The sequence below is a fragment of the Lactuca saligna genome, chromosome 2, assembly GCF_052625555.1.
Source record: "Lactuca saligna cultivar CGN05327 chromosome 2, ASM5262555v1, whole genome shotgun sequence".
NCBI classification, from domain to species: Eukaryota; Viridiplantae; Streptophyta; class Magnoliopsida; order Asterales; family Asteraceae; genus Lactuca; species Lactuca saligna.
The window spans coordinates 6713992-6727697 of NC_136418.1; positions in this window are offsets into that span (position 1 = coordinate 6713992).

Genomic DNA, 13706 nt, shown 5'->3' on the forward strand with positions numbered 1-13706 from the left:
GTTATCCTCATACACACGTCCTGGATCGGAGCGCTCTTAACTCTGTCACTCTAGGCATCGGCTACCACATTAGCCTTGCCTGGGTGATATAAGATCTCACAATCGTAGTCTTTCACTACATCCAACCATCTCCTCTGTCTCATATTCAGGTTGGGCTAGTCAATCAGGTACTTCAAGCTCTTATGGTTCGTGTATATAGTACACCAGACACCATAAAGGTAGTGGAATAAGATCTTGAGGGCGAACACCACCGCTCCTAACTCCAAATCATGGGTGGGATACCTCGTCTCATGAGGCTTCAGCTACCTCGACGCATATGCTATCACGTGACCCATCTGCATCAACACCGCACCCATCCCTGAAATAGACGCATCGCAATAGACTATGAAGTCCTCCACTCCCTCCGGAAGGTCCAACACCAAAGCTTTGCACAATCTCTGGCGAAGGGTCTCGAATGATGCCTGCTGCTCAGATCTCGAATGAGCTTCACACAATCTCCCTTCCGGGTCAATCTGGTGAGAGGAACCGCAATCTTGGAGAAATCCTTGATAAATCTCGTATAGTATTCAACTAATCCCATAAAACTCCTAATCTCGGATGGCGATCTCGGCATCTCCCATCGCGTAACTGCCTTAAGTGTTGAGGCGTCCGGTCAGAGAAACTGGTTCGACTGGGATAGCCAAAACCGACCAAGTTACGGTTCACCCATAGCTATTTGTCATACCCGTTCTTCTTAGGGGCTTTCTGGTTTATGATGAATGCATGGATGCCTCACCGCTAAGAGAACGTATGCACGCCAGACTGGGTAGAGGAGTTGAAGTAGTATTTGAAAGCCCAAAACTGAGGAAGCGTGCCCAAAGCTCGACAGGCCATCTCGAAACAAACTATTTTGGTGACGACATTCATATTCACACTGATATGTAGACCATATTCATATCTCCATTCGTCTCTCCTTCTACGTTCATCACATCTACCATTTATGGTCATTGTGTTTCTGGTATCCCTCTCACTCTCTCGATATCTCTCTCAATTGTGTGTATTTCTATGTTTCCGATTTTTTTAGGTTTAATTCCGATTTTTTTTCTTTTTATGTGGCTGTGAATCTCTATGATTTGTCTTTTGACAGTGAGTTTATTTGTTTTATGTTATTTCCTCTTGTAATTTATTCTTCAATCAGATAAGGAAATCCATTGTAAATGCTTCCAAATTCATTATCTTAAGGCTAGAGGGAGCGGTAACACTCCTACCATATCACCTTTTTGAGTGCCACATCATTTTTTTTGTCTTAGCATTTAATTCTTAGCATTTCATATCTAGTGGTAATACTACTAGCATTTCATGTTTTTTTTTTCTTTTTCAAATTTAATTAAATTATTTTTTTTAATACACAAATATTTAATATTACATAAATTCTTTTTATTAATACACAAGCATTTAATATTACATAAATTCTATTTTTTTAAATACAAACACTTACTATTAAAATAAAAAAAGGTTACACTAATTTAAAATATAATACTAAATAAAAAGGTTTCTATTTTTGGATATCAAGTTGTTTAAACTTTGGGAAAAAAAATACCAAATTACTGAAACTTTAAGGACCATATATGTAAGTTCTTTATCTTTCTTCCTCAATTCTCTGTTTAAACGCACCAAATTTTACAACAAAAATCAAAGCTTCGACACCTACCAACATCCAAAAACGGAGGGATTTTTTTATGAATTTGTCAAATGTGAAGTGGGATCCGCTAGCACCAATCACTGCAAACCAAACCCTCTCTCTCCTCTCACTATACTCCTAGCGACTCATCGGTAGCAAGCCCGTAGCGCATGCTAGGGGTGGTGTGCAACGTGCTTAGCGAGCACTTGGCGAGCGTTCGTAGCGGCCGACTCCCTCCAGCCTAAATAGTTCCTTAAGCTATCAGACTTGTTATGTATCAATTTAAGAACGTGGTCTATGTTTAGGTCACATACAAAAGCTCAAACTATTATGATTTGGGTAACCAAAATTTCCCTATTTTGGTATAAATGAAAATCATATTCTCTTGCAAAATATCATTTTCATTGGATACATTACCTGTGTATGTAGTTCTACACTTTGTAAACTAAACTGTTTCTAGAAATCTATTTTGGTGGTTGTTGATTGTTTTATTGTTTTTGTCAACTGCTGCTTTTATAGATACAATAAATAGCATCACATGTGTGTTTATTTGTGTATTATAGCATTTAGCTTCCATTTCTTTTTCTATAACAACATTGTACTTTCAACCTATTTAAAATGTACCTTGGTGAACAGGACAAGTTATTCCGCCTACTGGCAACATACATGATCAAAATAGGTAACAAATGCATAGTTATAATGTTGTAATAGTATAACTATAACAAGATATTAAATATGTGACTGTATGAGTTTACATTTTAAGTTTGCAAAGGATATTGGACGTGTAGATAAAGATATGGGAGGTCAACATGAGGCATCTTCCCTACATGATGAAGTAAGTAAGTCTATCTTATAAAATTTAAAAGTTACTTGCACTTTGAATTATTTCTAGGGTATTTTTGTTATTGGAAATTTGTATATGCTAGATAATCCAAATCAATATAGCTATATGATATAATGTGGATTTAGGATGTAGTGTAGCGTATAAAACTTGAGTTAAATGAAGGAAACTTGTTCTATTTGTGTCATCCTTGTTCTTTGGTGCAATTTTGTGGGGTTTAGGTTTACTGGAACAAAGTACAATACTGATGAACGGCTTGGTGCGAAAATAAAAACAAAGGGCATTGTTGTCTTTTGTGGGTTACTGTTAAATGCGACATGTATATTCAAGATTTTATAAAACACTGTGACTATTGTTGGCAAGGGATTAGAAAGAGTTGGTTTCATGTTCTAAAGATCTGGTACAATAAAAATTCCAAGGGGTATTTTGGTCCTTTTTGGAGTTTAATGGATCTAAGACCTGGTGTAACTATAATTCTAGTCCTCTAGTTGTGTTAATTTTGATTTTGGATGCAGTTTGATGGGGATTGGTTTCATTAGAGAAAAGGGTATCCTTATAGTTTACAAATTTTTTGAGTTTGACATAAGAAAAGTTTATAAAAGATATTTTTTGGGTGAAAATGCATTGCACTTCCAAATTTTTTTATAACCATTCTGCCCCTGCTCAGAAATGGACAATTACTTTACTTTATACTTTCTTTTTTATTAAGGTGTTGTGCTTTAAAAAAAATTAACCAGTTGATTATTGAAGGAAGGTTAGAAGACATGTTACTTAAAGCAAAGGGCATGGGTTGAGGCTGAAAAAGCTTATTCAAGCCCACTAGAGGATAATCCACTTAATCATGTAAGATTCTAAATTTACTTAATTAGAAAAAAAAACGAAATGGTTCATTCCATTTTAATGAAAAAACTTTTTGAATGAAAGAAACATTTTGAATTGGCTGACAGAATGGAATGTGAGCATTATAGAGGAAATGTGATTCCTTCCTTTTTGTTATTTTTCAAACCTTATTAGAGGGGGTGATTTCTTTTCATTCCATCATTAAATGGAATGAAAAATTGCAATATTACCAGTTTTAACCGTGTAATTTTTAGTGATTTAAATCTTTGTAAAAGAAAATTAATTCTTTTAGCCAAACTATAATTTTTATATTTTATAAACTAAAAAAATATTATTTTTGTCATAACCTTATTTAGGTGTTCCGTGTTTAAGAGTGTACAATAGGCAACATGATTCTCCATTTGAATATTATTTTGACATTAATGATTTGTGATGATGCTTTTAGCTTGTGGTGGGGTATCAAATACATGTGAATTATCTTATATAGATTGTAGATTGACTTGGGGGGATTGCTTATAGAGTGTAACATCCAAAAAAATTAAGCCAAATTAAAACATTTTAATTCATTTCAAAACCATTAAGTTCATACATCTCGTTTTCAAAATAGTTTATTATCAGAGTTTCCCCTATAACCATATCTCTTAAATCATAAAACATGAGGAGCGGTACGATCACGCCTTCGCCTTGCCACGATCTCCTGAAGTACCTGAAACATAACACTACAACTATAAGCCCGAAAGCTTAGTGAGTTACCCCCAAAATACCAACCACACATAATAACATACTCATATCATATCACAAATAGAACAGCCACGCACATCGGGTCTACTGTATGACTGGTCCGCCCACACCGGGCCTTCAGTCCACCCGGTCCACCCTCCGAGTCTAGGCATGTACATCGAGTCTACAGTGTGATTGGTCCGCCCGCACCGGGCCTTCAATCCACTTGTTCCACTCTCTGAGTCTACAGTATGACTGGTCCGCCCGCTCCGGGCCTTTAGTCGGCCTGGTCTACTCTCCGAGCCTCGGCACGTCTGGTCCGCCCTCTTAGGGCCTTCAGCCTATCCGGATCGCTCGTTGGGCCTTCGGAATATCCGGTCCGCCCTGGGTATGTTGGCCTACAGCACAAAGCAGGACCCACTTCAACCCAACCCCAGTCCAACAATCATGTGCACATAAACATATAATCATATACAATCCTCAACCAGACAAACAGTCTAACAGATCACATAGCATATCAATATCCTAACCAGGATTCCGACCTAACCGGTCACTAGCATAACATTACCCTATATCCCGGGTACCGACCTTAACCAGGTCTCTAACACATATCATCCTAACTACCATGATGCAAACATAGCAAAGCAATAACAAAACAACAACTACCAAGATTTCCATCCGATAAAGGGCCGGCCTTGGTGCCGTAGACCCTGTCGATATAGTGAGGATAACTCAACTTGAACTGCTGAAACACTGTTGGTACCCTTCTGGCTGCTATCTGACAATCCCCGCACTGCTGCTCCTCTAGCTCCCCAAACTATCAATACCACAATAACACTTAGCCCAAAACAATATTCTCCTAAGGGTAAATTGACCATTTTACCCTTAACCCAATCTGGTCCATGACTAAGGCCCAACACTAGGTAAGCTTCTCAAGCCCAGTCGCAATCCTCGACAGGAAGTCGAAGGATTTAAGGAACAAGAGGGTGGAGCTAGTGAAGGTGCAATGGCAGCACCGCAAGGGTTCAGAGTGGACTTGGGAGCCGGTAGACGAGATGATGGAGCACTACCCCGAGCTGTTTCAGGATCAGGCAGCAGACTTCGAGGACGAAGTCTAAAATAAGTGGGGGAGATTTGTAGCACCTGGTTTCCGGTATGTGAATTTTATTTGAGCATTGCCCTAATTTAGCCTTAGACTCGGCGAGTCATAGGGTCCGACTCGCCGAGTAGGGACGAGACTCAGGACGCGTTTTAAGTAGGCGACTCGACGAGTCCATATCCTGGACTCGGCGAGTCACCGCTGCGGGATGAAACCCTAAGTTTCAAGGGTTTGCACCCTATTTAAACTCTCATTCCGCCCCAACTCGTCCCCATTCACCCCCAGAACTCCCCCTACATCGTTTTCCCTTGTTTCCTTGAGAGTTTAAGGTGTTCTTGGTGTGTTCTTGAAGGTTTTGAAGAGTAAGAGGAGTAGATCAAGAAGAGGAGAAGGAGATCAGCCATCCTTGTGTCATTTCAACATTTCCTTTGAGGTATAACCCGTTTTCCCCTTGATTCTATGCTTAAAACTTCACTTGGGTCTTTCTTGGTCAATTCCCCAAGTTTGCATGTTCATTATATGTTGTAATAAGGCGTTTGGCCTTTGGATCTATGTAAGATTGAGCTCCAGGAGCTCAGATCTGTTAGCTTTTTGGCCTCATGAGGCTTGTTAGCCCTAGATCTACCATTTTGAGACATTTTGAGCCTTATAATCCATATTGGTGAATATCCACACGTAAAGTTGGAAACTTTACGTGTGATTCGTGTCCTAGAAGTCCAGATCTATGAATGGCATGGTCTGGAACCGAGCAAATCGGTATATTTAAGGAGTGCATGGCGACGACTCGGCGAGTCGCATAGGTGACTCGGCGAGTCTGGTTGCGAGTCACCGAATTGGTCCCTTCTTCATGTGTCGAGTTGAGCCTTGAGTCACAGGGGGTGACTCGGTGAGTTGGGAGCTGAACTCACCCATGTTAGGACTCGGCGAGTCAATGCCCTGACTCGGCGAGTCCAAGGCAATCTTCATAGCTCAAGAACAGACTCGGCGAGTTGTTCATACAACTCGGCGAGTCTTAGCATAAAGTGTTCATCGGATGAAGATGAACTCGACGAGTTGTTCATACAACTCGGCGAGTAGGATGAAGGTGTTGAATGGCAGATAGAAGGTGAACTCGTCGAGTCATAGCCCGACTCGACGAGTAGAACCAGGGACCCAGGACATTGGTTTGCTAGGGACTCGGCGAGTGGTGATCCACTCGGCGAGTCGGGTCAACTGAAAGTTGACTCCAGCTTTGGCTTAGAGTTAATCCAGGGGTAAAATGGTCATTTTACCTAAAGGACAGTTAGCAGTGTTTGATTGAGTATGTCGTGGAAATTGCAGCCGGAGGACTCCCGGAGCAGCAGCAGTCAGTTAGTTCCCGATCAGTTCAGCAGCTACTTTGAGGTGAGTTACCTTCCAGTAGCGGTGGGTCTACGGCCACAATGCCGACCCACCAGTAGGAGTTGTATGTTAGATGATTGTCTTTGTGATATCATCTAGGTTTGCTACTACCTGATATGTTATATGCTGGCATGATATGTTGTATGTGATAGTAGTAGAGTTCGGTTGTTAGGACCGAAGGGTAGTCGGACACCCCAGATACGTCCGACAGTATGTGATGATATGTTTGCATGCTGGCTTGTTATGTTATATGTGATCGTAGTAGTAGGGGGTGAAATAGTCCCCGAGGATCGTTTGTTAGGACCGATGGGTAGTCAGCACCCCAGAATGGCTTGACATGGGTAGTCAGCACCCCAGAATGGCTTGACATGGGTAGTCAGCACCCCAGAATGGCTTGACACGGGTCAGACGGCACCCCAGAATGGCCGTATGGGTAGGTCGGCACCCCAGAATGGCCGTACCGGGTAGTCAGGCACCCCAGAATAGCCTGGCAGTATATATGTTATGTGTTTGTATGGTATGCGGTACGTTGGGGGGGGGGAACTCACTAAGCTTTGTGCTTACGTTTACAGTTTTGTTTTCAGGTACCTCTGCATCGAAGGGGAAGGAGCCGGCGCGGTAGCGGCATGTCATACACACACTTTTCGGTTTCCGCATTTATGAGATTTACTGGGACTGTACTCTGATATTTTGATGGGATGTATGGTGTGGCTTTTTAGAACATGGTTGCAATGTGTTATGATGTGAACAAACAATGTTTTTAATTATTAATGTTTTCTAAAGTAATATTCTAAAAATGAAATTTTCGGACGTAAAAATTGGGTCGTTACAAGTTGGTATCAGAGCCCTGGTTTGAGGGATTCGGACACGCCTTCGGGAGTGTTTGGACTCAAACCGAGGGATTGAAAAATTTTTCCAAAAGAAATTATTCTTTAAAACCCGGAAAAGAGTCACGAGAAAGAGTAAAGTGTGTGACGTGCGCGACCGGCCGAGCTCAAGTAAGTATTCCCCCTAGTACCCATACAAGTTTATGTTATGTTTATCAGCTTTCTGAATATTGCATGCTAGAATAGGCTAAGGATCTAGGAGTGATGCCTTATGTGCCTGTTTGTTTGTTACAGCTTATTGAATATTGCATGCTAGAATTGAGTAGACAGCAGTAGGGTAGCCTGTTTAGGTTATGCCTGATAGTATGAGCTTAGCATCCTATGTTAAGTGTCGTTTCTTGTTCTAAGAACAGTTTTGGCTTGAGTCTGTTTTTCCTTATCCGAATGCTGCTTGCTTCGTGCTTGGTGGGATTCTGAGTAATGGGAGTGAGCCACTAGGTAAACACGTCACGCCACATGTAATCGGGGTTGAATAATCCCAAAGTGTTAGGACTGGCCCTATTGCGCAGCTCTTGTTTGAGTCCAACCGTTGTAGGGACGGGCCTTTTACTTGAAGGATGATCTAATCCTCATCACAGGTGGTGGTGTTTAGGTGGTGGCTAACTGGCATTATGAGGAGACCTACGGCAGCTGAGGACCAGTTGTGATGAACTTGAGTTCTTCCTAGGGCAAGCCTAGGGTGAGAATATCGGAGAGTAGCAGTAGTAGAGGGGAGTTGGTGGAGTCGAGGAATTCCTCGGAGAAGGTACGGATAGATGTGGAAGGTAGTATGGGCCCGTACTACTGAAAGCAGAGGATCCGTACCCGAGCCGAGGAAGGCCAAGACGAGACCAAGGAACCTGTAAGTAGTCGAGATCCCTCAGAAAGTAGCAGTACCACTAAGGATTATTATTGATGTTTTGCAGAATGGTGGTACTTCGACCGAGACCGACAGATGGCGGGTCAGGAGAGGGGTCAGGTTCGGGATCTGGTACCGAGCCGATTGAGGAGAGGCTACGTGAGTTCATCACGTCGGAGATCACTAGGGGCATCCTTGAGTCGACCCCCATCATCTTTGGGTCGATCAAGGAAGGGATCGTGGAGATGATGGAGGATCGCCTACGGGCATTCAGGAGCGACTTGGCCTCTAGCCAGTCAGGATCTCGCACACTGTCCTTCAAGGACTTCAGGAGCAGTGGTGCGCCGGATTTCCATGGGGTGAAGGACCCCATTGTCGCCAGGCGGTGGATTGCGGATATCGAGTCCGCCCAGTTGATCAGCTTCTGCCCCGAGGGGTCGAAGGTGAGGTACGCAGCAGGGTGTTTTCGGGACCGGGCCCGAGATTGGTGGGAGTCAGTGGGTGACTCGATGGGAGCCTCGGCTATCGAGGCAATGACCTGGTCGGACTTTGTGGCTAGGTTCAGGGCAGAGTTTGCGCCAGCGGTCGAGCTTCAGCAGCTGGCCAGGGAGTTCTTAGACATGAGGCAGACGACAGAGACCGTGGCGGAGATCACCGCCAAGTTTCGGGAGAGGGCTTTATTGGTGCCCCAGTATGCAGGTGACGAGGATATGAGGAGGACTCGTTACCACGATATGCTACGAGCTGACATTCGGGAGCATGTTAGTTTTTCGGCTTGCCCTACCCTGGACTCCATGATTGCCAGGGCTAGGGAGAGAGAGATAGATTTGGAGCACATCCGGAAACGGAAACTTGAGGATGGTCAGTCATCGGGGGCTTCGGGGAAGAAGCCCAAGGGATCAGATGGGAGGCCGAAAGGCCAGTCGGGACCGAGCCGCTGCAGGAGGTGCGGCAGGCCGCACGAGGGGGCGTGCAGGATGGGATCGTCAGGCTGCTACAAGTGCGGCAAGTTTGGGCATATCAGCAGGGATTGCACTGCTCCTGCGACCATTATTCAGACATCGGAGTTGCTGTGTTTCCACTGCAACCAGAGGGGCCACAAGAAGGCCAATTGCCCCATGTTGTCAGCTTCAGCGCCAGTGAAGGCGCCAGCTCCAGCGACCCTGCGGATCACGGATGGCCGTCAGGGCAAGGCAGAGGCTCCAGTGGTGAGTAGTCGGGCATTTCAGTTGACTGCCGAGGAGGCACGCGCCGCGCCCGATGTGGTGACGGGTATGATTCCTTCCTTCTATCTTTTATTTTACGTTGTTATGATATTGATATGTGCTCCGTGTGTATACATGTGTATTAGGATCGTTCCATGTGAACGGCATCCCGGTTCAGGTATTGTTCGACTCGGGTGCATCCCGATCGTTCGTTTCTCTTGCTCTTAGCAAGAGATTTCATGAGACTTCAGGCGAGTTAGATTGCCCGTTAGAGGTAGAGATTGCCGATGATCGATCGGTGCGAGCATCGATGGTGTTTCGAGATTGTGTCCTGCGACTGTTTGAGGAGTGTTACCTGGTAGACTTGGTTCCCATTCCATTGCGTGGGAACAAGGTGATTATTGGTATGGATTGGTTGAGCCCTAATGGGGCAGTGATAGATTGCGCACAGCAGCTAGTGCGAGTCAAGACCCCAAGCGGGGGAGAGTTAGTGATTCATGGAGAGCGGCCGCAGTGTGGACCCACTGTATGTTCAGCAGCGAGGGCTAGGCGCTACCTTCAGCAGGGATGCGCGGGTTATGTCGCGTACGTGATGGACACCCGGGAGGCGGGTAAGGCGACCGTGAGCGAGGTCCCGGTGGTTCGAGATTTTGCTGATGTTTTTCCGGAGGAACTACCTGGGATACCTCCGGAGCGACAGGTGGAGTTCAGGATTGACCTCGTTCCCGGTGCGGCTCCGATAGCCAAGGCACCGTATCGGTTGGCTCCTCCCGAGATGCAGGAGTTGTCTACGCAGCTGCAGGAGCTGCTGGACAAGGGATTTATTAGGCCGAGCAGTTCGCCCTGGGGAGCCCCGATTCTGTTTGTGAAGAAGAAGGATGGGTCGCATCGGATGTGTATAGATTATCGAGAGCTGAACAAGGTAACGGTGAAGAACCGTTACCCGCTTCCGAGGATTGATGACCTCTTTGACCAGCTTCAGGGAGCATCTTGGTTCTCCAAGATTGATTTGCGTTCGGGTTATCATCAGATGAGGGTCAGGGAGGAGGATATGCAGAAGACCGCGTTTCGGACGCGCTATGGCCATTACGAGTTTGTGGTGATGCCGTTTGGGCTCACCAATGCTCCTGCCGCGTTCATGGACCTCATGAACCGTGTATGCAGACCGATGTTGGACCGGTCTGTGATAGTCTTTATCGATGATATCTTGGTTTATTCCAAGACCCGGGAGGAACATGAGGAGCATTTGAGAGAGGTGTTAGAGACCCTGAGGAGGGAGAGCTTATATGCCAAGTTCTCCAAGTGTGAGTTTTGGTTGCGCGAGGTGCAATTTCTGGGGCACCTCGTCAACCAGAACGGGATTCTGGTCGATCCGGCCAAGGTCGAGGCCGTGATGAGATGGGAAGTTCCGAAGTCCCCATCTGAGATTCGGAGCTTCCTAGGATTGGCAGGCTACTATCGGAGATTTATCCAGGATTTCTCCAAGATAGCCGTGCCCCTGACGCGGTTGACGAAGAAAGCCGTGGTCTTTCGGTGGGGACCCGAGCAGCAGGCTGCATTTGAGACGCTGAGACAGAGATTGTGTGAGGCGCCGATCTTAGCCCTGCCAGAGGGCGTAGAGGATTTCGTGGTTTATTGCGATGCGTCCATTTCTGGGTTGGGCGCGGTGCTGATGCAAAGGGGGCATGTCATTGCTTACGCCTCGAGGCAGCTCAAGCCTCACGAGGCGAACTACCCGACGCACGATTTGGAGTTGGGGGCGGTGGTATTTGCCCTCAAGATTTGGCGACATTACCTCTATGGGGTTCGGTGTACCATCTACACGGACCACAAGAGCTTGAGGTACCTCATGGACCAGCCGAATCTGAACATGAGGCAGCGTCGGTGGTTGGATGTGGTGAAGGATTATGATTGCGAGATCCTTTACCACCCGGGAAAGGCCAATGTGGTGGCCGATGCGCTTAGCCGCAAGACGGCGCCGATCAGGGACGCCTGTTTGAGGATGACTGTGGTGGCTCCCCTGTTGGAGCAGATTCGGGAAGCTCAACAGGAGGCTATCAAGGAGGAGCATCGGAAGAACGAGCGCGTAGTAGGTCAGGTTTCCTCCTTCGATTATGATAGCCGAGGGTTATTGACACTACACCATAGGGTGTGGGTGCCGTATCACGGGGGCGTGCGCCAGATTTTGATGGGGGAGGCGCACAAGTCCCGATTCTCTATTCATCCCGGGGCGACGAAGATGTATAGGGATCTTCGTCTAGACTATTGGTGGCCCTGCATGAAGCGGGATGTGGCATGGTACGTCGAGCGGTGCTTGACCTGCAGGAAGGTCAAGGCCGAACATCAGAGGCCGCATGGCAAGATGCAGCCGTTGGACATTCCACTGTGGAAGTGGGAAGATATCACGATGGATTTTATCACGAAGCTTCCCAGGACCGCGCGTGGAGTGGATTCGATTTGGGTCATCGTGGATAGATTGACCAAGAGTGCTCACTTTATTCCGATTCCGGAGAGCATATCGGCCGAGAAATTGGCCGACATCTATATCAGGGAGATTGTGGCACGGCATGGGGTGCCAGTATCGGTGATCTCGGACAGGGATGTGCGTTTTACGTCCAGGTTTTGGAAGAGATTCCATGACGAGTTGGGCACTCGTCTGCATTTCAGCACCGCCTTTCACCCGCAGACAGATGGACAGAGTGAGCGGACCATCCAGACTTTGGAGGACATGTTGCGGGCGTGTGTTCTGGATTTCGGTGGTAGCTGGGATACCTATCTTCCTTTGGCCGAGTTCTCCTACAACAACAGCTATCACGCGAGTATCGACCGCCCTCCCTTCGAGATGTTGTACGGTCGGAGGTGTAGGACCCCGATATGCTGGGGTGAGGTTGGCCAGAGAGTTATGGGAAGCACCGAAGTGGTGCTCAAGACGACTGAGAGGATACAGCAGGTCCGGAGCAGGCTTCAGACTGCTCAGAGTCGACAGAAAAGTTATGCCGACAAGCGTCGATCCGATTTAGAGTTCCAGGTCGGGGATATGGTCCTCCTGAAGGTGTCGCCGTGGAAAGGCGTCATCCGATTCAGGAAGCGGGGCAAGTTGGGCCCGCGATTCATCGGACCGTTCAGGGTCTTAGCCCGGGTGGGCAAGGTAGCATATAGGCTGGATCTGCCAGCCGAGCTTAGCCAGATCCACAGCACTTTCCATGTTTCGCAGTTGCGGAAGTGCCTAGTGGACGATTCTGCAGTAGTACCTTTGGAGGATATTCAGGTTGATAACAGCCTGAACTACATCGAGCGCCCAGTCGCAATCCTCGACAGGAAGTCGAAGGATTTAAGGAACAAGAGGGTGGAGCTAGTGAAGGTGCAATGGCAGCACCGCAAGGGTTCAGAGTGGACTTGGGAGCCGGTAGACGAGATGATGGAGCACTACCCCGAGCTGTTTCAGGATCAGGCAGCAGACTTCGAGGACGAAGTCTAAAATAAGTGGGGGAGATTTGTAGCACCTGGTTTCCGGTATGTGAATTTTATTTGAGCATTGCCCTAATTTAGCCTTAGACTCGGCGAGTCATAGGGTCCGACTCGCCGAGTAGGGACGAGACTCAGGACGCGTTTTAAGTAGGCGACTCGACGAGTCCATATCCTGGACTCGGCGAGTCACCGCTGCGGGATGAAACCCTAAGTTTCAAGGGTTTGCACCCTATTTAAACTCTCATTCCGCCCCAACTCGTCCCCATTCACCCCCAGAACTCCCCCTACATCGTTTTCCCTTGTTTCCTTGAGAGTTTAAGGTGTTCTTGGTGTGTTCTTGAAGGTTTTGAAGAGTAAGAGGAGTAGATCAAGAAGAGGAGAAGGAGATCAGCCATCCTTGTGTCATTTCAACATTTCCTTTGAGGTATAACCCGTTTTCCCCTTGATTCTATGCTTAAAACTTCACTTGGGTCTTTCTTGGTCAATTCCCCAAGTTTGCATGTTCATTATATGTTGTAATAAGGCGTTTGGCCTTTGGATCTATGTAAGATTGAGCTCCAGGAGCTCAGATCTGTTAGCTTTTTGGCCTCATGAGGCTTGTTAGCCCTAGATCTACCATTTTGAGACATTTTGAGCCTTATAATCCATATTGGTGAATATCCACACGTAAAGTTGGAAACTTTACGTGTGATTCGTGTCCTAGAAGTCCAGATCTATGAATGGCATGGTCTGGAACCGAGCAAATCGGTATATTTAAGGAGTGCATGG